General features: G+C 40.7%; 1 pseudogene across 1 annotated transcript; it reads left to right on the plus strand.

Annotated features, from left to right (window-relative positions):
• Positions 1 to 3,360: 3,360 nt before the first annotated feature.
• On the plus strand, positions 3,361 to 14,795 carry LOC128564537 (ubiquitin carboxyl-terminal hydrolase 1-like; annotated as a pseudogene). Its single transcript, XR_008374098.1, has 3 exons — positions 3,361 to 3,401; positions 6,463 to 7,046; positions 14,019 to 14,795. The product of XR_008374098.1 is annotated as a ubiquitin carboxyl-terminal hydrolase 1-like (transcript).
• Positions 14,796 to 22,352: the final 7,557 nt, after the last annotated feature.

Below are 22,352 nucleotides of genomic sequence, written 5' to 3' on the forward strand. Positions count from 1 at the left end.
TGGTGACAACACTCAGGAAGTGTGAGGGTCAGGATTTGAACCCAGCCCCGACTAGCTCCTGAGTCTGTGTTCAGGTCGCTGCACACTTACTATGCAGCCACTGAAAGACATACAGAGGTGGTGACTATCGTTTTCTATAGCACATGACTACATCTCCAGTGAGAAGTGATTTCCACAGGGTAAAGATTTCAGAGAGCTTAAAGAAGGGCACAGTCACATCCTTTAGGCTTCTTGGGAGACTTGATGTGAACATGAAGAATGTGCAGGAAGAAAGGAATTCCAGGGGGAGAGAGCTGCTTGGTCACGAACAGTGAATGAAGCAAGAAAATGTCAAATTAGAGAGTGCTAAGACTGAAGATGAAAAGTTAGTTCTTTCTAACTAACTTCAGTGAGAGACAGGGCCCAATTAACTTTCTTCCTCTTTGTCTGCATGTTGCTGTATCTAAAAGGGATAAGAGTTTAAGCATCTGGGCTTAATGCAGATGCTTCAGCTACCAGCGACGAGGCTGGGAATCTGTGACCGACAAGGGACAGGAATTCTAGTTAAAACAAAACTGAAATAAGAGAGGAAAGTGCCTGATCCTATCAGATCTCTCCAAAGGCTCCTGTTCAGCATTTTAGGCACATCGTCCTGCTGACGCTCTGATGGCTCTCCTCTGCTTATGGGATGGAGTTCAGCCTTGGGCACCTGGGCATCCAGCTGCTTTCAGAAGTCCTCTGTCCAGGCTCTACTCCTGAGCCCTCTCAGGGTGGAGGAGGGTCCCGGCCAGCCCGGCCTCTGGGCAGCCCTGTGCTTGGCTACAGCAGCTTCCTCTATGCCCCTCTGCTCCCTGTCTCCCTCTGCACAGGAGCATCCCTAACTAATTTCTTAAGGCTAACTAGAAAACCTCTTCTCACTGATACCTTCTTCCTCTCCACCAGGCAGGGCCAGCTGTTCCCACCCCCAGACCTTCAGTGCCTCCACCCCATCCATGGGAAAACTGTTGTCCAGGACACCCTGGTGCCAAAAAGGTTGGGAACCTTGGGCCCTGGTGGTTTAGCAGACTCAGTGTTCTTTAGGAAGATACCAAGTATCGCGTCGTGATTACCTTTGTGAAGATTCTTAGAATGTAGTTTCCTAACTCTCTGTGCCCAATTTCACCGGCTTTGTGGGTCCTGGGACTATGCACCTCCAGGGCTCAGGAAGGGTATGGAAAACATGAATGGGTGGGTGTGGGAGCAATAGAATGAAGGGATGATTTCTCCATTGCCCTCACCTGCCATAGGTCTGAGCATAAGTAGGGGAGGGAATAAGGGAGAATAAGAGTAAAAAAATGATAAAGAGCATTAACAGTGGGCTGGACATTTGTCCCCTGCCCAACACGCTGTGACCACAGGCAGATGTGGCACGTGACAGGCTTAAGAGCACCTTCCTGAGACAGCTGCTGTGGACCTGCTGTAGAATCTAGTGAGTGACAGATTGTACTCCAGCAGCTTCTCAGGGGAGAAAAAATCAATTGACCTAAAAATAAAACACCTAAAAGAGGATTAAACTCTTAAAAAGACAGTGTGCCTGTACGCTTCTGTTGTTGAGGTTTTTAGTGGCTACCTGGTAGAAGTCTCTGGTGTACATATGTTTCCAGTTTTCAATTTCACGTAGAATGCCATTTTCCAAAGCAATGTGCCCTGTCCTATACTATCTAGTCAGCCAACCGCATCCCTCCCCTCAGCTGCATGGAGAAATCACATCCCTGTGCAACGAGGAAGAGGGCGTGGGGATGGGATGGAGAAGAACCACACCAAGCTGTGCAGAGAGCTGGGTGCAAACCCCAGTGAGATCATTTCCTAGTGGGGTAATCTTGGAGAAATTTTCTTAATGTCTCATTCTCTGTCAGTGTTTCTTCATCTATAAAGCGAGAGAGAAAATCTTCCCCTGCCATCACTGTGGAGACTGCTAAGTAACACTTGGCAGGTTGTCCCTAGGTGTCCTGTCCCCTGCGAATCCCCTGCTCTCCTTCCTCCAGAGATTGCTGGGTCGGGTGGAGCCGGCAAGGAAGCCCATGTGAGGAAGCAGGACTTGAGTTTTTGTTTTATGATTTTGGAAAGCACTCATAACTCTTTAAAAGGAGCTTCTTATTCCTGCTTTGTCCTTTCAAACAGGCCTGTGATGCAGGCCTCTGGGTGGGATTTTAAAGCGTGAGCACAAGCAAGCTCAGGTTTCAAACCTCCACACTGGGAATTCCTCAGGCATCATGTGTGCCTCTATCTTTCTCTTTCATTAACATCTTTGAATTTCATTCATTCACCCATTCCTTCATTCCTCATTATTAGTTAATGAGGGCATCACTCAGTCAATTATTATTATTATTTATTTATTTATTTTTATTAAACCATAGCTGTGTACATTAGTATGATCGTGGGGCACCATACACTTGGTTCATTATTCTTTGCTTCATTTATTAAATGTACAATGCATAGCTCCTCTGGGATAGGCACTGTGATAGACACCTGGGGTGAGGACATGATCCCAGTTTGCAAGGTTTTCACTCTCCACTGGGTGATGAAACATGACCCCTACACATTCCCACATACCCACAGTTATGCACAAAGTGGTGGTGCTGCAGCAGAAGCATGAGCAGGGCATTGCTGTGGTACAGAGGGGTGTACAATTTCACATAGTCTCTGATTAAACACCACCCCGTGATCTCGGGAGTGACAGCTGAGCTTGGGCTTAGAGCTCTTTGCTGGTGGCCTCCCTTAGTGATGCAGTGATAAGGCTGAGGCTCTCCAGGCCTCAGTCACCCTCATATCACGTTTATCTAAGAGTTGAATGAACATCTATGAAGAAATGAAATGAAAACTGAAAACTCAAAGCTAATATAGGAGACCCCCCCCAATACTAGTAGGGGTCCAGGAAATTGTATCAGCGGGGGTCTAGCCAAGAAAACAGAACACTCTTCTATTCTTTGGAAGGAAGGACTTGAAAGTGGAGAATCTGCTATGCAGATGATGGTGTAGCGAAAAAGTCAGGTGGAAGAATGAGGGAAGGCAGAGATCAAAGGCAGCAGGGAAACAGGGACAGGAATAAGCCTGAAGCAGAGAGGAAAGAGGAGAAACACCCTGACTTCCTCCTTTCACCTCTTCCTAATCTATCAGTGCCTTCCATTGGCTAAGCCCGTTAGAAGGCAGATGAATTTCCTGTGCATTCCCACCTGCCATAGTTACTGTCTTCATCCTACATTCAGAGTGGAGGAGGGAGGAGAATGTGATTGAAGACAAGGCACACAAGTTTACATAAACATGACCAGCTCATAAGGTCATCTTTTCTCATGGAAAAAGGGAAATTTCAGGCTGCACAAACCAGTCTTTCACAGCGACACCATGTGGCAGCCAGCAGCATGGCAGACGCGTGTAGATAAGATGTTAGTTTTCTTTCTTGGTTTTTATACACCTAAAATTCTTGGACAAATCATAGGGGAGGTGTGGGACAATGGGAAAAGGACTCAAGAGATAACATAACTTTTCCTGACAAGAAGGAATACATGCGATTGTTAAGTTAATTGATGAAGTAAACTGGATTTGAATATCATTGAAACCCAAGTTGGGAATGAGATCGTATAGATTACATGGTAATATAGTATTAATTATATCTACTAGTGCTAAATTCTTACTATGTGCCAAGAACTAGATTAAATATTTTACTTAAATTAGGTCATTTGATACTCCCTACCACCCTGTGAGGGGATATATTATTAACACATTTTTCTCTATAAAGAAACTGAAGTTTAGTGACCTGTGGAAGATCATCTAATTAGTACATAGAGAAGATAGGTTTCAATCTCAAATCATTTGAAATCCAAAATATATGCTCTTTATTATGACAGTATATGGCTGCAATGAAACAAAAGTGTCTTCCTTTATGTCATAGTCCGAATGCAGCCTCTCTGGTTCTGCCATAAGGGACAGTAAACACCAATTGTCACTCAGTAAGGACCACATATTACTAATGCCATTCAATGTCCCAGAAATTAGTATCAAGACCCTGAGAAAAATATATTGTACCAACAAAGCCTTCTTAGCTTCTATAATTGGATAATCTGGCACTTGTCTTGCTCTTTCCTCACTGCTGGAGACAGAGGTTTGGTCCCAGGAAATGTGGCAGGGAGAAATAGACTAAACCCTACTGGAAGAGAATTTGAGCTGATTATCCTGACAAATATGTTCAAGCTCAGAGCTGTTACATGATGAGAGTCCCCCAGGGATGATGCAGAAGAGAAGCACCGTTATTTCAGCTCCTTTGAGTAAGTGCTGGATACACAAAGTATCCAGATGATGGTTATGACAGCGGCCCCTCAGCTAAGGACCAGTGAGGGCTCTGATGAGCTGGGGACCAGGGACCACTGCAGAGGAGAGGGAGATGATCCATGCTGACAATAGCCTCCAATGCAACATTATGGTAGCACCACACTTAACCATCTTTGAGACTTCGATGGTCCCACAAAGGAGGCAGAAAAGATATTATCTGTTTTCTAAGTGAGGAAACTGAAGCTTAAAGAACAGAGGTAATTCAGTGAAAATTGCACATGCTGTCTGCAGAAAAGCTGGGTTTAGGACCCTGGTCTTAGAATACAGATTTAGACCCTATGGCTTTGCACTACACTGGGGAGATAGAATTACGCTTTAATGTCTCTTTCAATACCTGTCTGAGTATTGGGAAGACCTGGAAACAGTTCCTCTGACACAAGTATCCTAAACACATATCAAGGATGCTGTAGGAGCAATATCTCATTTAACTTCAGATAACAAGATTATCGCAGAGAAGGACCACTTGTTCAGAAGGCAGGCCCATGTGACACCAGGAAAAAAAATCTATAGAAGTCAAAATGGGGATTGCCTCATTGCCTCATGCCATCTCCATGAGATTTACAGGATCCAGGCCATCCACAGATTCCCAGCTTCTAAATGACACTTGTAATACAAATGTGGACTCTTGGGAAACTACAGCCAACTTTATATCTCCCGTAAGCATCATCAGACAACTTTATGGCTCTGAGTACTTTGCAAAGGTCGTCAATAGGAGGCTATGAGGCCATGAAGAGGGGGCTTGTCAACTTGGGATGATCAGAGAAAACTTCATGCAGGAGAAACTATTGCTTCAGCTGAAGTTGGTGAATGTGTAGGGCTTCCTTGGGGATACTGAGAATAGCTTATTACAACATTGGCATTTTTCAGATCCAATTTATTTGAATGTAACAGACATTTGAGTTTATGTTTACCAACTTTCTAAGGACGTTATGACCCAGAGAAGACAAGATATTTTGCAATGACTCAATGTGCTCATGGCAGAGCCAAGTTTATCAGACAAGTCTTCTAATTGTTAGGGCCACGCGCTATTTGGTATATCGGCAAGTCCATCCCTTCTCTTGGAGCAAAATAGCACTGAGGGACCTTAATCACCTTATTTTCCATATTTTCCATATTGTTAGTTGTGAAAATTTCTGACACTGAGATCTGTCCTATTTCATGTCAGGTGGAATATTGACTAATGATCTGCATTATAATCATTGAGATTTTGCCTAAAAAATAGCTGATTGAATTTGTCAGATATGACTATGGTTTTATGAGCCACAGTGAAATCACCACTTCATTTGACATGGATGAATACTTTACCTCGGCAAGGACAATCTATCCAATCTTGATGCTGCAGTAGGCTGGCTCCTTCAACTTGGAAGTCAGTGGGAGAGTTTGCTGACTGATCAGCAGTACTTCCAGTTTTGAGCCCCTATCTACTGCCAGTCCCCTTGCATGTGTCACTACACATAACCCTGACAACAAAATGGGAACTGTTATATATTTTTTACCCCTCAGAAAACTGGAACATAGAAATAAGAGACTTGTTTAAGGTTGTGTTGGGAGTTAAATACAAGAGGTACAATGTGGACCCAGTTTGTCCAGTTCAAACACTGGTCTTAATTATTTTTGGGATTTCTTTTATTCTTTTCCCTACACTGGTCTTCCAGGGGAAGAAAGCCTTGAAAGAAAAATCAAAAAGCAAAATTTCAGATTTGTAAGGAACTTCATGTTGTAAATATATAGAAATGGTCCAGGGTACAATGGGCCTTAAATCACAGAGGCAGTCAGAGAAGCAAAAGAAGTGTGAGCTGTGCTGGAGGCCTGGAGGCCTGCTCTCAAGGACAGGGACTAAGGACAGTTAAAGTCACCACTGTCATCCATGCCATGGTGAGCTATGACTTTATATCTGCCTAATTACAAAAGTCTTTAATATTATGCTAAGTCCTGAAGGTGTTGTGCATCAATAGGACCTTTCGTACTTTGCTGGTGAGAGCATGCATAGCCCCTGTGGAAAATAATTCGGCATTACTGTATCATGTGGCATGATCACGATCTCACTCCTACACATACCCAGTGGAAATACCTGCACATACATAGCAAAAGACATGTTCAAGAATGCTCACAGTAAAGTTTAACTGAAAGAAGAGAAGATTTTCAAGACATCAGTGTGCCAGTGCAAGATGACCTTTCCAAAGTAGAGGAGAGTTCTGAAATTTCTCCAGAGCCTCAAACACAAATGAAGACACTGAGATGGGCAATTTCACAATTTGCTTTAGTAGAAAGGATTGTAGAAGATAAATATTTCTGTGAAAATTGCCATCATTACACTGAAGCTGAACGAAGTCTTTTGTTTGACAAAATGCCTGAGGTTATAACTATTCATTTGAAGTGCTTTGCTGCTAGTGGCTTGGAGTTTGATTGTTACGGTGGTAGACTTCACTTGTCAACATTCCTTTGTTGACACCTCTTAAGTTGTCACTAGAAGAATGGAGCACGAAGCCGACCAATGACAGCTACGGGTTATTTGTGGTCGTGATGCACAGTGGCATTACTATTAGTAGTGGGCATTACACTGCTTCTGTGAAAGTTACTGACATTAACAGTTTAGAAATAGATAAGGGAAATTTTGTGGTTGACCAAATGTGTGATATAGGTAAGCCAGACCATTGAGTGAGGAAGAAGCAAGGGGTGTGGTTGACAATTATGACAATGAAGACGTGTCCATGAGGGGGAGGAGACAAGATGGCTGACTGAAGCCAGCTTTCCACAGAGGCTCCCGTTCAGAAGGAGAGTTAAAGGACAAAAATTCAACCTGGGACCTTAGTCCCTGCACTAAGAGTGAAGGTTGTAGAACGCACGTCAACCCCGCTGAGGCGAGCTGCGACCACAAGGATACAAACAAAAGGTACAAAATCCATCACCAAGCAGACGGGAGTCCCCTCCCCCATGAGAACGGCTCAGAGTGGCCCACAAACAACCGGGCAGAGTTCAAAGTTCCTCCCACTACACTCCATGGGAGAGACCCTCTAAAAACTGGACCTACCTCCCCTACTAGGGTGCCACGGCGGCCTCCTGCCAGGCATAAAACTGTATAAACTGTATATGGTCTCTACCTGGAATTCTGAGCTCCCAGCGCTCTCCTCCTCATGCTGGGGTCTGGAGGCCAGTCCCGGTCAGTAGTTCCCTGAGGCACAGTGCGATGGCCGTCTTTTGGTGATAATGCGGCCAGGCATAAAGCTGTGTGGAGCTGTGTGTGTTCTCTGCCCGCAGCCCCGGGCTTCCAGCGCTCCCCGCGCTCCCCTCTTCTCTCGCTCCAGGGTCTGGAGGCCTGTCCTCCAGGGGTCCAGACTCTTGGGCGATTGCTCGAGGGGTGTAGATGGTGCTGGGCTGCAGCCTGTCAGTGCGGACTCTGGGGTGCGGAGCAGAGAGAGGACGATTGGCCGGAGGGGAGCTGCACCAGAGCAGCGGTTGCCTGAGCCATGGGGCAGCAGCCCTCTTTTGCTAGCAATAGGGCCCACTACAGAATATTCTGAAGCCACACCCCCTGTCTCCCTGGGCAACCAGAGACTCTGAGTTTGCCTGAGGCAACATAAACTTGCAAACCAGGGAAACTCTCAGGGCGGGGCTGACCCAGAGGTCCCCTTTACTAAACCTAAGACGCACCTGGCCCTCAGGGGATCGTCAACCTATAGACAATACAAGAGCAAAGACAAGCTGATTTGGAACTCAATTCAGCTTCTCTTCTGCAGGGGAAACGCAGAGTTGTTCTGTTCTGTTCTGTCAGTAACATTAATAAGGGGTGAGACTGGACCTGAGTGAAAACCCCTCAACCTTCATCTAGCACCTGAGGTTGTCAGGCCTCACCTCCTCCTGCTGGAGAGAGGCAGAGCGCAGCAGCCTGGCAGACTTCCTTGTGATTCAGGCAGGTACAAACTCCTGGAGTACCGATTCACTACAGGCAACTGGGTCAGCCACCTGCAGGGCTATCAGTGACTGGGTGTGAAGTGGTGCAAGGTGGGGAAGGAGGCAACAACCTTCCCAGACTGATTTATAGGCTGGGTGGCTTCTCCTGACTCCACGCAGCACTGGAGCAAGCCACACCAGAGTAGTCACCAGACCCCTGTGATCCAGTTCCCAGAGACCTCTTAAACTCTCTCACCCAAGACAGGTGCAGACTGAGACAATTGATTTGGACATTTTTGAACTGAACCAAACACCTGAGGACAAATCAGGTGGTGCCCTAGGTGCACGGTGGGAGGAAGGTTTTATTTTTCTTTTCCAATTGTTTGCCAGTGGGGGGAGGGGTGACTTAATTGCTGATATTTCTCCACAGCTGAGACTTTAATCCAAAGTATCTGTTTCACTAGGGTGGAACAGAAACCAGCTGAAAACAAGGCAGAACCATTTAGCCCCACCACACCAGACAGGGCCCCAGTTTCTCAGGCCACAACACTGTACAGGCCCTTGACAAAGCCTCAGGGGAAAAAAATCAGAGGGAGTAAAACAACCATGGGGCGGAATCAACGGAAAAACTCTGGTAACATGAATAACCAGAATAGATCAACCCCCCCAAGGAAAGATATGGCAGATGCAATTGAAGATCCCATTCATAAACAACTGGCTGAGATGTCAGAAATCGAATTCAGAATTTGGATTGCAGACAAGATTAACAAAGTGGAATTGGAATTCGAGGAAAAATTCAAAAGTTGTCTCAAGAATTTAACGAATTTAAAGACAAAACCACCAAAGACTTAGACACACTGAAGCAAGAATTTGCAGCCCTCAAAGATATGAAAAATACAGTAGAATCCCTCAGTAACAGAATGGAGCAAGCAGAAGAAAGGATTTCTGACATAGAAGATAAAGCCTTTGAACGCTCCCAAACTCTCAAAGAAGAAGAGAAATGGAGAGCAAAAATGGATCACTCACTCAGAGAGCTCTGGGATAATTCGAGGAAGGCGAATATGTGAATCATAGGAGTTCCAGAAACAGATGAAGTGGCCTCACTGGGCACAGAGGCCCTTCTGCATGAAATTATGAAAGAGAATTTTCCAGACATGCCTAGAGATTCTGAAATTCAGATAGCGCACAGCTTCAGAACCCCAGCACGACTCAACCCCAATAAGACATCCCCAAGGCATATCATAATTAACTTCACTAAAGTTAATATGAAGGAGAAAATCCTCAAAGTAGCCAGGAGAAAGAAAACCATTACCTTCAAAGGCAAGAATATTAGAATGACTGCAGATCTCTCTGCTGAAACTTTTCAGGCCAGAAGAGGGTGGTCACCGACTTTTAATCTCCTAAAGCAAAATAACTTTCAACCATGGATCTTGTATCCAGTTAAACTGAGTTTCATTTATGATGGAGAAATTAAATACTTTAATGACATTCATATGTTGAAGAAATTTGCCATAACCAAACCAGCTCTTCAGGATATTCTCAGACCTATCCTACATAATGACCAACCCAATCCTATACCACAAAAGTAAACTCACTCAGAAACTTCGGATCAAACTCCAATTTCCACACTGGCGAAAGGATTAAAAATGGCCACTGGACTTTTGAAAAACTCGATACCCAAAACTTCGCAGACTTATCAATATTCTCCATTAATGTGAACGGCTTAAACTGTCCTCTAAAGAGGCATAGGTTAGCTGATTGGACACAAAAACTCAGGCCAGATTTCTGTTGCATACAAGAGTCACATCTTAACCTAAAAGACAAATACAGACTCAGGGTGAAAGGATGGTCGTCCATATTTCAGGCAAATGGTAATCAGAAAAAAGCAGGTGTTGCAATTTTATTTGCAGATACAATAGGCTTTAAACCAACAAAAGTAAGGAAGGACAAGAACGGTCACTTCATGTTTGTTAAGGGTAATACTCACTATGATGAGATCTCAATTATTAATATCTATGCACCCAACCAGAATGCACCTCAATCTATAAGAGATACTCTAACAGACATGAGCAACTTGATTTCCTCTAGCTCCATAATCGTCGGAGATTTCAACACTCCTCTGGCAGTGTTGGATCGATCCTCCAACAAGAAGCGGAGCAAAGAAATCTTAGATTTAAACTTAACCATCCAACATTTGGATTTAGCAGACATTGACAGAACATTTCATCCCAACAAAACTGAATACACATACTTCTCATCAGGCCATGGAACTTACTTCAAAATCGATCACATCTTAGGTCACAAGTCTAACCTTAGTAAATTTAAAGGAATAGAAATTATTCCATGCATCTTCTTGGACCACCATGGAATAAAATTTGAGCTGAGTAACAACAGGAATCTGCATACTCATACAAAAACATGGAAGTTAAATAACCTTATGCTGAATGATAGCTGGGTCAGAGATGAGATTAAGAAAGAAATCGCCAATTTTTTGGAACAAAACAACAATGAAGACACAAACTATCAGAACCTCTGGGACACCGCAAAGGCAGTTCTAAGAGGGAAATTTATAGCACTGCAAGCTTTCCTCAAGAGAACGGAAAGAGAGGAAGTTAACAACTTAATGGGACATCTCAAGCAACTGGAAAAGGAAGAATATTCCAACCTCAAACCCAGTAGAAGAAAAGAAATAACCAAAATTAGATCAGAATTAAAAGAAATTGAAAACAAAAGAATAATACAACAGATCAATAAATCAAAAAGCTGGTTTTTCGAAAAGGTCAATAAAATAGATAAACCTTTGGCCAACCTAATCAGGAAAAAAAGAGTAAAATCTCTAATCTCATCATCAGAAACAACAAAGACAAAATAACAACAGACTCCTGAGAAATCCAAAAAATCCTTAATGAATATTACAAGAAACTTTATTCTCAGAAATATGAAAATCTGAAGGAAATAGACCAATACTTGGAAGCACGTCACCTTCCAAGACTTAGCCAGAATCAAGTGGAAATGTTGAACAGGCCCATATCAAGTTCGGAAATAGAATCAACCATACAAAACCTCCCTAAAAAGCAAAGCCCAGGACCAGATGGTTTCACATCAGAATTCTACCAAACCTTTCAAGAGGAATTAGTACCTATATTACTTAACCTGTTCCAAAAGGTAGAAAAAGAAGGAAGACTACCCAACACGTTCTATGAGGCAAACATCACCCTGATCCCCAAACCAGGGAAAGACCCAACAAGAAAAGAAAATTATAGACCTATATCACTAATGAATATAGATGCAAAAATATTCAACAAGATCCTAACAAAGAGAATCCAGCAACACATCGAACAAATTATACATCATGACCAAGTCGGTTTTAACCCAGGGTCTCAAGGCTGGTTCAATATACGTAAATCTATAAATGTAATCCAGCACATAAACAAATTAAAAAACAAAGACGATATGATTCTCTCAATCGATGCAGAAAAAGCTTTTGATAATATCCAGCATCCCTTCATGATCAGAACACTTAAGAAAATCGGTATAGAAGGGACATTTCTTAAACTGATAGAGACCATCTACAGCAAACCCACAGCCAATATCATATTGAATGGACTTAAATTGGAATCATTTCCACTCAGATCAGGAACCAGACAAGGATGCCCATTGTCTCCATTGCTTTCTAACATTGTAATGGAAGTTTTAGCCACTGCAATTAGGGAAGAAAAGGCGATCAAGGGTATCCATATAGGGTCAGAAGAGATCAAACTTTCACTCTTCACGGATGATATGATAGTATATCTGGAAAACACTGGGGACTCTACTACAAAACTCTTAGAAGTGATCAAGGAATACAGCAGCGTCTCAGGTTACAAAATCAACATTCATAAATCGGTAGCCTTTATATATACCAACAACAGTCAAGTTGAAAAAACAGTTAAGGACTCTATCCCATTCACAGTAGTGCCAAAGCAGATGAAATATTTGGGAATTTATCTAACAAAGGACGTGAAAGATCTCTATAAAGAGAACTATGAAACTCTAAGAAAAGAAATAGCTGAAAATATTAACAAAGGGAAAAACATACCATGCTCATGGCTGGGAAGAATCAACATAGTTAAAATGTCTATACTACCCAAAGCAATATATAATTTCAATGCAATCCCTATTAAAGCTCCACTGTCATACTTTAAAGATCTGGAAAAAACAATACTTCGTTTTATATGGATTCAGAAAAAACCTCGAATAGCCAAGATATTACTCAGAAATAAAAACAAAGCAGGAGGAATTACGGTACCAGACCTCAGACTATACTACAAATCAATAGTGATCAAAACAGCATGGTATTGGCACAAAAACAGAGAGGTAGATGTCTGGAATAGAATAGAGAATCAAGAGATGAATCCAGCTACTTACCATTATTTAATCTTTGACAAGCCAATTAAAAACATTCAGTGGGGAAAAGATTCCCTATTTAACAAATGGTGCTGGGTGAACTGGCTGGCAACCTGTAAAAGACTGAAACTGGACCCACACCTTTCACCATTAACTAAGATAGACTCTCACTGGATCAAAGATTTAAACTTAAGACATGAAACTATAAAAATACTAGAGGAGAGTGCAGGGAAAACCCTTGAAGAAATCGGGATGGGCAAGTATTTTATGAGGAGGACCCCCAGGGCAATTGAAGCAGCTTCAAAAATACACTTCTGGGACTTGATCAAACTAAAAAGCTTCTGCACAGCCAAGAACACAGTAAGTAAAGCAAGCAAGCAGCCCTCAGAATGGGAGAAGATATTTGCAGGTTATGTCTCCGACAAAAGTTTAATAACCAGAATCCACAGAGAACTCAAACGCATTAGCAAGAATAAAACAAGGGATCCCATCACAGGCTGGGCAAGGGATTTGAAGAGAAACTTCTCTGAAGAAGACAGGCGCACGGCCTTCAGACATATGAAAAAATGCTCATCATCTTTAATCATCAGAGAAATGCAAATCAAAACTACTTTGAGATACCATCTAACTCCAGTGAGACTAGCCTATATCACAAAATCCCAAGACCAGAGATGTTGGCGCGGATGTGGAGAAAAGGGAACACTTTTGCACTGCTGGTGGGAATGCAAATTAATACATTCCTTTTGGAAAGAGATATGGAGAACACTTAGAGATCTAAAAATAGATCTGCCATTCAATCCTGTGATTCCTCTACTGGGCATATACCCAGAAGACCAAAAATCATGTCGTAACAAAGATATTTGTACCAGAATGTTCATTGCAGCCCAATTCATAATTGCTAAGTCATGGAAGAAGCCCAGGTGCCCATCGATCCACGAATGGATTAATAAATTGTGGTATATTTACACCATGGAATATTATGCAGCTTTAAAGAAAGATGGAGACTTTACCTCTTTCATGTTTACATGGATGGAGCTGGAACATATTCTTCTTAGTAAAGTATCTCAAGAATGTAATAGAAAGTACCCAATGTACTCAGCCCTACTATGAGACTAATTTAGGGTTTTCACATGAAAGCTATAACCCAGTTACAACCAAAGAATAGGGGGAAGGGGGAAAGAGAGGGGAGGGAGGGGGGAGGTCGGTAGAGGGAAGGGGATTGGTGGGAGTACACCAGCGGTGCATCTTACAAGGGTATATGTGAAACTTGGTAAATGGTTTGTGAAGCTAGTGAATGATGCCCCATGATCATATCAATGTACACAGCTATGATTTAATAAAAAAAAGAAAAAATCCAAAAAAAAAAAGAAAGACACTAACGGAAAAAAAAAAAAGACGTGTCCATTAGAGTTGGTGGAAATATGCAGTCAAGTAAAGTTTTGAACAAAAAAAATGTAGAAGCTATTGGACTTCTTGGAGGACAAAAGAGCAAAGCAGATTATGAACTACACAACAAAGCATCTAATTCTGATAAGGCTGCCAGTGCAGTGTTGGCTGAAAGTAGAAATTCTGAGACTAACAGTATTAATGGGACCCATAAATCTGATAGCAATAAGGAATCCAGTGACCAAACAGGTATTAATATTAATGGATTTGAGAACAAGATTTCCTATATAGTGCAAAGCTTAAAGGCGTATGAGGGGAAGTGGTTGCTTTTTGATGATTCTGAAGTGAAAGTTACAGAAGAGAAGGACTTTCTGAATTCTCTTTCCCCTTCTACATCTCCTACATCTACTCCTTACTTGCTATTTTATAAGAAATTACAGAGTTGAGTGTATTGTCTTTGTGTATATATTAAACAGACCTGCACAAACATTGGTAAAATTGATTACATCAAAGTTTTTAGCTTATCTTTTGAAGCTACTGGGTATTATTTAGTCTCTCTAGGTTTTTATATAAAGAGTGAAATTTGAATTACTGAAAACCATGTTAATTTTTAAAATTCCTTAGTAGAGACTAGTGATGCATTAGCTTCTGGGAACAAACTTGTATAGGTTCTTAATTGAATTATCCAAAATGGAAGCATTTAAACACTTCTGGATTCACACCAGTCTTTTGTGTTTGCTTTTTAAAATAAAGTGCTTATATTTATATTCTCCATATTATGGAGTAATTATCTAAAAAAAAAAAAATGTTTACAATAGGACTGTCTATAGTAGTAAAACTTTGAACACGACCCAAATGCTATTCTCAAGTGAAATGATAGATAAAATATGGTACATAGTGGAATACGACATAACAGTCAAAGTCAATTACTTATGGTTCTGCACAATTTAGCATTTTGGCAATGTACATATGTGTAAAAGTAATCCCCAAAGATTGCATACTGTATTATCATCCTTTTCTATAAAGTTAAAACCAAGTAAAACAAGAAAAATTACATAAAGGAAAACACGGCATTGATGAACGTTAAGTTTCCAAATTGTATTGTCTTGGGTGGTGAGAGGCAGACAAAGAGGATGGGGGAGGACTACACATGTAGATGTAAATTTTTCAAAGATGGTGGATTGCCTCAGTAATGGCCATAAGGTGTCCATGTCTCCCTGAGCCACCCGTTGGAGAGTCTTCTTCCCCCTGATTTGGTAAATGACTTGCTTTGGCCAATGAGATAAGAGCAAATACAGTAGACATTAGCTTGGAATGTACTTGCATCCTGAGCTTGCCTTCTCTTACTGCTCCTGGAAATACTACAGCCACTGCCATGTGAATATTCTTAAGCTAGCCTGGTAGAGAAACACGGCCCAGCCACCCCTGTCAGCCCAAATGACAACCAGTGCTAACCAACAGTCAGCAGCAACCTTCAGACTGTGAGTGAAGCTATCTTAGGCCACCCCGCCAAGCCTGCCCAAACCAGAGGAACCACCCAGGTGACATCCTCAGATAAATTGGTGACCCACAGAATCATGAGCTAGTAAAATGTTACTATTTTAAGCCTCTACGCCTCTATGTGGCAAAACTAACCAATTTAATTTTCATGTAGGGTAGCAATTTATCATATAACAAACAAATGAGCATGTATATAAACTAATGGCAGCTGAGGCTTATTTGAAAACAAACAGTAACGGCAAAAGCAAAAAAACACCCTTTCCTTAGCACAATGATTATGTCAGCTTGGAATACAATCTCCCCATCTAGAGTTCTTTGCTCCTTGTGGCAAATTGCTGATTGACAACTTTTCCTTCAACCTTCAATTAATTCTATAACTAAATCCTCTCTAATGAGGTGTAAGAGGAAGTGATGTGTGCAACTTCCAAGTTATTGTAATTAAGACTCTTGTACTAGACTTTTCTCTCATTTCCCTCTCACTCTCTGGAAATGGCAACGACTGAAGAGTCTCAAATGCCAATGTTGGGAATAATATGTCTACCCTGTTAGTTTGGGTCCCTGGTGGCTTTGTGGGCACAGATCCTGATTTCTCTACTTACTTTGAGTTGTTGCACGAGAGGGAAATCAATTTATATCTGTCTGCAACACTGTGATTTGGGTATCTCTATTGTAGGGCACTTTGGTTTTTCCTTCAACCAATAAACTCTTCTGTACCAATCCCTACAATATGTTATATTGATTTTTCTGATATAAAATTATTTTTAATGGATATACTTTTATCATTTTTGCTCATTGTAAAAACTTCAAACCAAACAAAAAGACATAAAAAAGATATTACTCCTGAGAATGTCAAATGGTTTGAAATTTATCATTTCACATTTTTAATACATATAAAATTATACATAGCTACACTGATGAGATTGAACTTTTCATATTGCCTTATTTATTTATTTATTTATTTTTTGTAGTGACAAGAGTCTTCACTTTATGGCCCTCGGTAGAGTGCCGTGGCATCACACAGCTCACAGTAACCTCCAACTCCTGGGCTTAGGCCATATTGCCTTATTTTTTTTAACTATATATCAAGGACATCTTTCCATGTCATCACAGGAGATATATATATTATAATATTCCATCCAATGGAAGTACCATACTTTATTTTAAAAGTGGTTGTTTTCAACTTTTTACTTTTTGCATCAATTTTGTGTGTGTGTGTACTTATCTAAATTATTTCCTTCAGGTCATTTTCTTTTTTTTTTTTTTTTTGGTTTTTGGCCGGGGCTAGGTTTGAACCCGCCACCTCTGGCATATGGGACCGGCGCCCTACTCCTTGAGCCACAGGCGCCGCCCAATTTTCTTTTTCTTTGTTTGTTTGTTTGTTTGTTTGTTTCTTTTTTTTTTTTTGAAGCAGAGTTTCACTTTTTTGCCCTGGGTAGAATGACATTATAGCTCACAGCAACCTCAAATTCCTGGTCTCAAGCAATTCACTTGCCTCGGCCTCCCAAGTAGCTGGGATTATAGGTGCCCACCACAATGCCCAGCTATTTTTTAGAGACAGGGTTTCATTCTTGCTCCAGCTGGTCTTGAACTCATGGGCTCAGGCAATCCACCTGCCTCAACTTCCCAGAGTGCTAGGATTATAGGTGTGAGCCACTGCACCTGGCTCCTCCAGGTAGTTTTTAAGAGAGAAATTTCTGGGAGAGGAAAGATTGAATACATACAATATATATTTTATCTGTTAAAATGTTTTATGGATTCCCCACTTCTCTAAAGTCCAGCCCCAGTGGCATGGCATATTCCAGAGCAGAGCTGCTCCTTTCTAAGCTCTCACTGACCTTTCAAACCTTATCCACTGCTCCATGAAACTCTCTGTAGTGGAGCCATATCGATTATAGTTTTTCATTGAAGGGATGAAGTTATTTCACAATTATTCCATTTCAAACTTTTACTCCTATCTAGTTATTTTATATTTTCCTATTCCTCATGAAAGGTATACTCATGTGTGCCCACATATACACACACCCCTCATCCCTGTATTCTACAATGAGCTAATGTCTTTGTGTTCTTGGAAATCTAGCCCAGTATTGTCTATTCTAGGAAGGCTTTCATTATGGTTGCTGTAAATCTGATTGCACACCCTGCTCTCTGCTTCTATATTCTTTTTATCATAGTACTTATCATGTTCTTCTATGCTATTTTTGTGTGTTTATTTATTTTCCTGTCTAGATGATGTAATCCTGAGAGTAGAATTTATCTGTCTCTGAATTGTCCTTCTCAGGATGGTGGCTGTCACCTATTAGGTCTTCATGAGATTGCACATACACCTGGGTTTTCCCCACATACTCAGGGTCATGTTGTCTTCATGATTTATTCTAGCTTTCTATAAATAGTATTTCAGAGCCAGTCAATACCCTTCTGGTCATGTACTGGCTCTGGCACTGGCATGTGCCAAGGGCTACAGAAGCAGCCCATCAAGGATTCCATGGAAGACAGAGGACATGAGCAAGGTATAAGGTGGAACATTAAATTTTGAAGGTCATTACCAACTTGGCCCTAGATCTCCTGGTATTAGACGCCCTGAATTTTTTTTATGCAAGCTGAAGATTCATGAATGTGACAAAATCTTAACTAAATGGCTACTCTCCTAAGAGATATAGGCATTGTAGGTTGTTGGTGAGGAAGGGTTTGTTTAAAATATCAGTGGCAGCAGGAGGTCTGAGCAACTCCTTGTAGAACCAGTGTCTACACTGTAACCTCTGTTCCTCCTTCCTTGTACGGAAATGATGGGCCAGAATCTAAGTGAGATTACTCAGGTTGCAGATAACTAAGGCCAGAAGAGACATTTGAAGTCATGAGACCTCCTTTTAAATAAAGAAACTAAAGCTGTGAGGGTAAGAGATCTGCCCAAGGGCATATTGTGAGTAAGCCTAGAGCCAGAATTAGACCATAGACGTTTTCTGTACCTTCTTCTGTGGCACCAACCAGAATTATTATGTAAGACAGAAAATTTTGGTTACTCCTTTCTGTCACTGAAGAGGTTTTATATATTTGTGTATATATATATATATATTTATATATTTGTATATATACACATATATGTGTGTGTGTATATATATATATTATATAATATCAATAGTATCAAAAATCTCATATGTGGTCTGAGAATTAAGTTTGTGAACTCACTATAGAAAAAGTGCTATGTATCTCATTGCTGAATATCACTATCATCAACTTTGAGAAGTTATGGGAAGTTATGCACTGACACCAGTGCCCAGTCCTCTCTTCAAAGTAATTTTGGAACTATTTTTCTGGAATGGTCATCAAAACTGTTATCTCATTGCTCTTGATGTCCTGAATGTCATCAAAATGCCTTCCTTTCAATATTTTCTTTTTTTTTTTTTTTATTGTTGGGGATTCATTGAGGGTACAATAAGCCAGGTTACACTGATTGCAATTGTTAGGTAAAGTCCCTCTTGCAATCATGTCTTGCCCCCATAAAGTGTCTTTGGAGAAAGAAAAAAATCAGTGAGGGCCAGATTAGGTGACTAGGGAGGGTATTCCAATAGTTATTTGCTTATGAGCTAAGAACTCCCTCACAGACAATGTTGTGTGATCTGGTACATTGTCATGATGTAAGAGCCATGAGTTGTCAGCCAAGATGTTTAATTAAGGTTTTTCCCTATCAATGTTTACTTGGTCTGCTATGTTTCTCACACTCAGCTGATGATTTTGATGCACAATTTGATAACTTTTTTCAAGGTTTTCATCAGTTCTGCTCGTTACTGGCAGCCCTGACCTCTCTTTATCACTGATGCTTTCTCTCCTCTCAGAAAAAGGTTTAATCCATTTTTTGAAAGGAGTATCCTCATGAACTTTGGCTAACATTTCCATGATTTCACTTACATTCTTGACAAGTTTAGCAAGCAATTTATGAATGTTTGTTCATTGCACTAGTTCAAGCTCCTACATTCTTAAGAGGGCACACAAAAACACATAACAACAATAATGAATGCAAGTCAGCAAGATACCACCATACATTGACACAAGCACAGCTGTGAGATGCTGATATTTCATGGTTTTGAAACCTTACTGAGGTGTTTGTACAGTGCTGCTAACATGAGCACACAGTGGCAAGTTCATGAACTTATTTGTCAGACCTCATTAAATGTCAATAAGCATTTCAAAGAAACCAATTCACTTCTAAAATTGTGAAGACAATCATTGGAACTTTCTTTGTTGAACTGGAGAGTTTGACAACAGCTGTTAATGAATTCTCTAAGTGCTTGTAATGTGCTATACCAACCCTGGTGTAAGTTGATGGATACCAAAGAAGGTTACTTAGGACTCTACCCTACTTCAAGGTCCTCATGCTAAATAGTCATTATTGTTGAATTAATAAAGAAGAAAAAATCATGACTATGAATATTGTTATAAGTTAGAGTAAATATAAAGTAAATATAAATTAGTGAATACCAGGGTATTGAGGAACCAGTCAAAATTCAGTGACCTTGGGAAAATCTTTCGCCATCCCCATGCTTTCATGAAGACACTCATTGTAGAATGTTAGAATGTATAGAACCCTTGAGTGTCATTTCATCTAAACATATAAAAGGTGAAAACATTAAGTCCTTACAACACCAAGTTGTCCCAGATCCCAAATATTATTTTGTATGAGTGCAGGATTAGGTCCCATGTTTTTTGAATTCTCACCAACTCTTTATCATACTGCCGTAATTCCTGAGGGGTGGACAGACTAAGGTTGTTTCACGATCCCCTTCTCCTGGCATTCATGTCTTTGTTTAATCCTCTCCACTTGAGTTAATAGAATCTCTTCTAACCAACAGACTATAACAAAGGTTATGAAATGTTACTCCTGTGACTAACTTATAAGACTTTCTCTAGACTCAATTGCAGTTCTTCCAACAACCTATATAAGTTTGAACATTCTTCCCTATTCAAATCTCCAGCTGACAATACAGCTTGGCTAACACCTTGATTTTAGCCTCATGAAGCCCTGAGCAGAGGACACAGTTAAACTGTGCCTGGAATCCCAATCCACAGAAACTATGCGATAATAAGTGCCCTAAGTTTTAAATTTCTAGGTTTGTGGCAAAACTGTTACACAACATAGAAAACACTGGGTTTTCAATAGAAATACCTGGGATATAAGTAACCAAGACATTAAAACTATCATCTTTCCTAGTAATTGACATAAGTGTAGTAATGTATTAAAAACAGAAAATAACAAAATTAGATGGCATTGATATATCAAGAACAACACCTTAAGATGGAAAAGCATGAGATATTCAACACAAAATATGCTGTGGGTACCTTGTGATTCTGTCTGCTATGCTGTAGTCATAACAATTAATAGGAATTTCCATCCACATAAATAGGTAACTGAAGCTCAACTCCTCCCTGGATATGAAGAAAATGTTTATACATACGAGGAAAGGCCATATGATAGAATAATCTGCTCATTAATAAGCATGGAGGTTGAAGTGAATAAGGTCAGTAAAGACAGAATTTTGATAACTTAATAGAATTAAAGCATTATTGCTTTAATAATATATCAGAAGGTTTCTAAAAGGATCATAAGGATATACAGCTTCCTTATGAATTAGGCTATTAGATTAATAATAATAAAACCTATACCTATTTGTGTCAGCTAAAATGTGGTCAAAGGTTGAATAGTTATCCTCTGAGATGTAGGACACCCTTCATGACAAGAATGTGTACCAGGATTCATCTCATACACCAACTATATTGATTATTATTGGCAGCTTATATTGAATTAGTTTTCACAAGAAAGTATACCATAGTCAACCAGCAAGGTGTGCCCCATCAAGGGAGGGTGGTGCAGCAATCTGTGTGCCATTCCTTGGTGGTAATGGAACTGTGGACTTTATGTGAAAACATATGTATTGAGTCCTGACAATTGTGTTTACCAACTTGGTTATTTGAGTCATGTCATGTAACTCCTCTGAGACTTAGCTTCCCTGAATGGTCACCATCCAGACAATGGTATATTATTTGGTGATACAAATAAATCAGTTATCAAGTAATGAAAACACAAAATAACCTTAAATGTATATTATTAAGTGAAAGAAGTCAATCTGAAAAGTCTATATACTAGTTGATTCTACTGAAATGACATTATAAAAGAGGCAGAACAATGGAAAAAATGAGAAGGTAAGTGGCCACCAGGATAGGAGGGAGGGAGTAGGCAGAGCAGAATGGATGTTTTGGGCCATGAGATGATTCTGTACTATGCTAGTACAGTGTTGGTGGAGACGTGTAGTTATATGTTAGTCAAAAACCACAGAATGTACCACACCAAGAGTGAATCCTGATGTGGACTTCAGGGGGCGATGAGGTGTCAGTGTGGGTTCACTGCCTGTAACACACGCACTACTGTGGTACAGGGTGCTAGGAGTTGGGGCGCTCACCTGTGTGGTGGTGGTGGTGGAGTCTCTGTACCCTTCTGTGAAGGTAAAACTTTTCTAAAAATAAGGTTTATTAATTTTTTTTAAAGCCAAGTTACTTTGAAGTTACTTTGAATATGTGCTAAGCAGGTGAATGAAGAAATAAACAAAGCTCTTGGGATGAAAAGTAAAGGTAAATTACATTAAAGATGAGTTGTAAGCTTGGTTCCTGTAGCTCAGTGAGTAGGGCGCCAATTATATACACTGAGGCTGCAGGTTTGAGCCCAGCCTGGGCCTGCTAAAACAACAATGACAACTGCAACCAAAAAATAGCTGGGCATTGTGGCGGGTGCCTGTAGTCCCAGCTACTTGGGAGGCTGAGGCAAGAGAATCACTTAAGCCCAAGAGTTTGAGGTTGCT

This window comes from Nycticebus coucang, chromosome 14, assembly GCF_027406575.1.
Source record: "Nycticebus coucang isolate mNycCou1 chromosome 14, mNycCou1.pri, whole genome shotgun sequence".
NCBI lineage: Eukaryota > Metazoa > Chordata > Mammalia > Primates > Lorisidae > Nycticebus > Nycticebus coucang.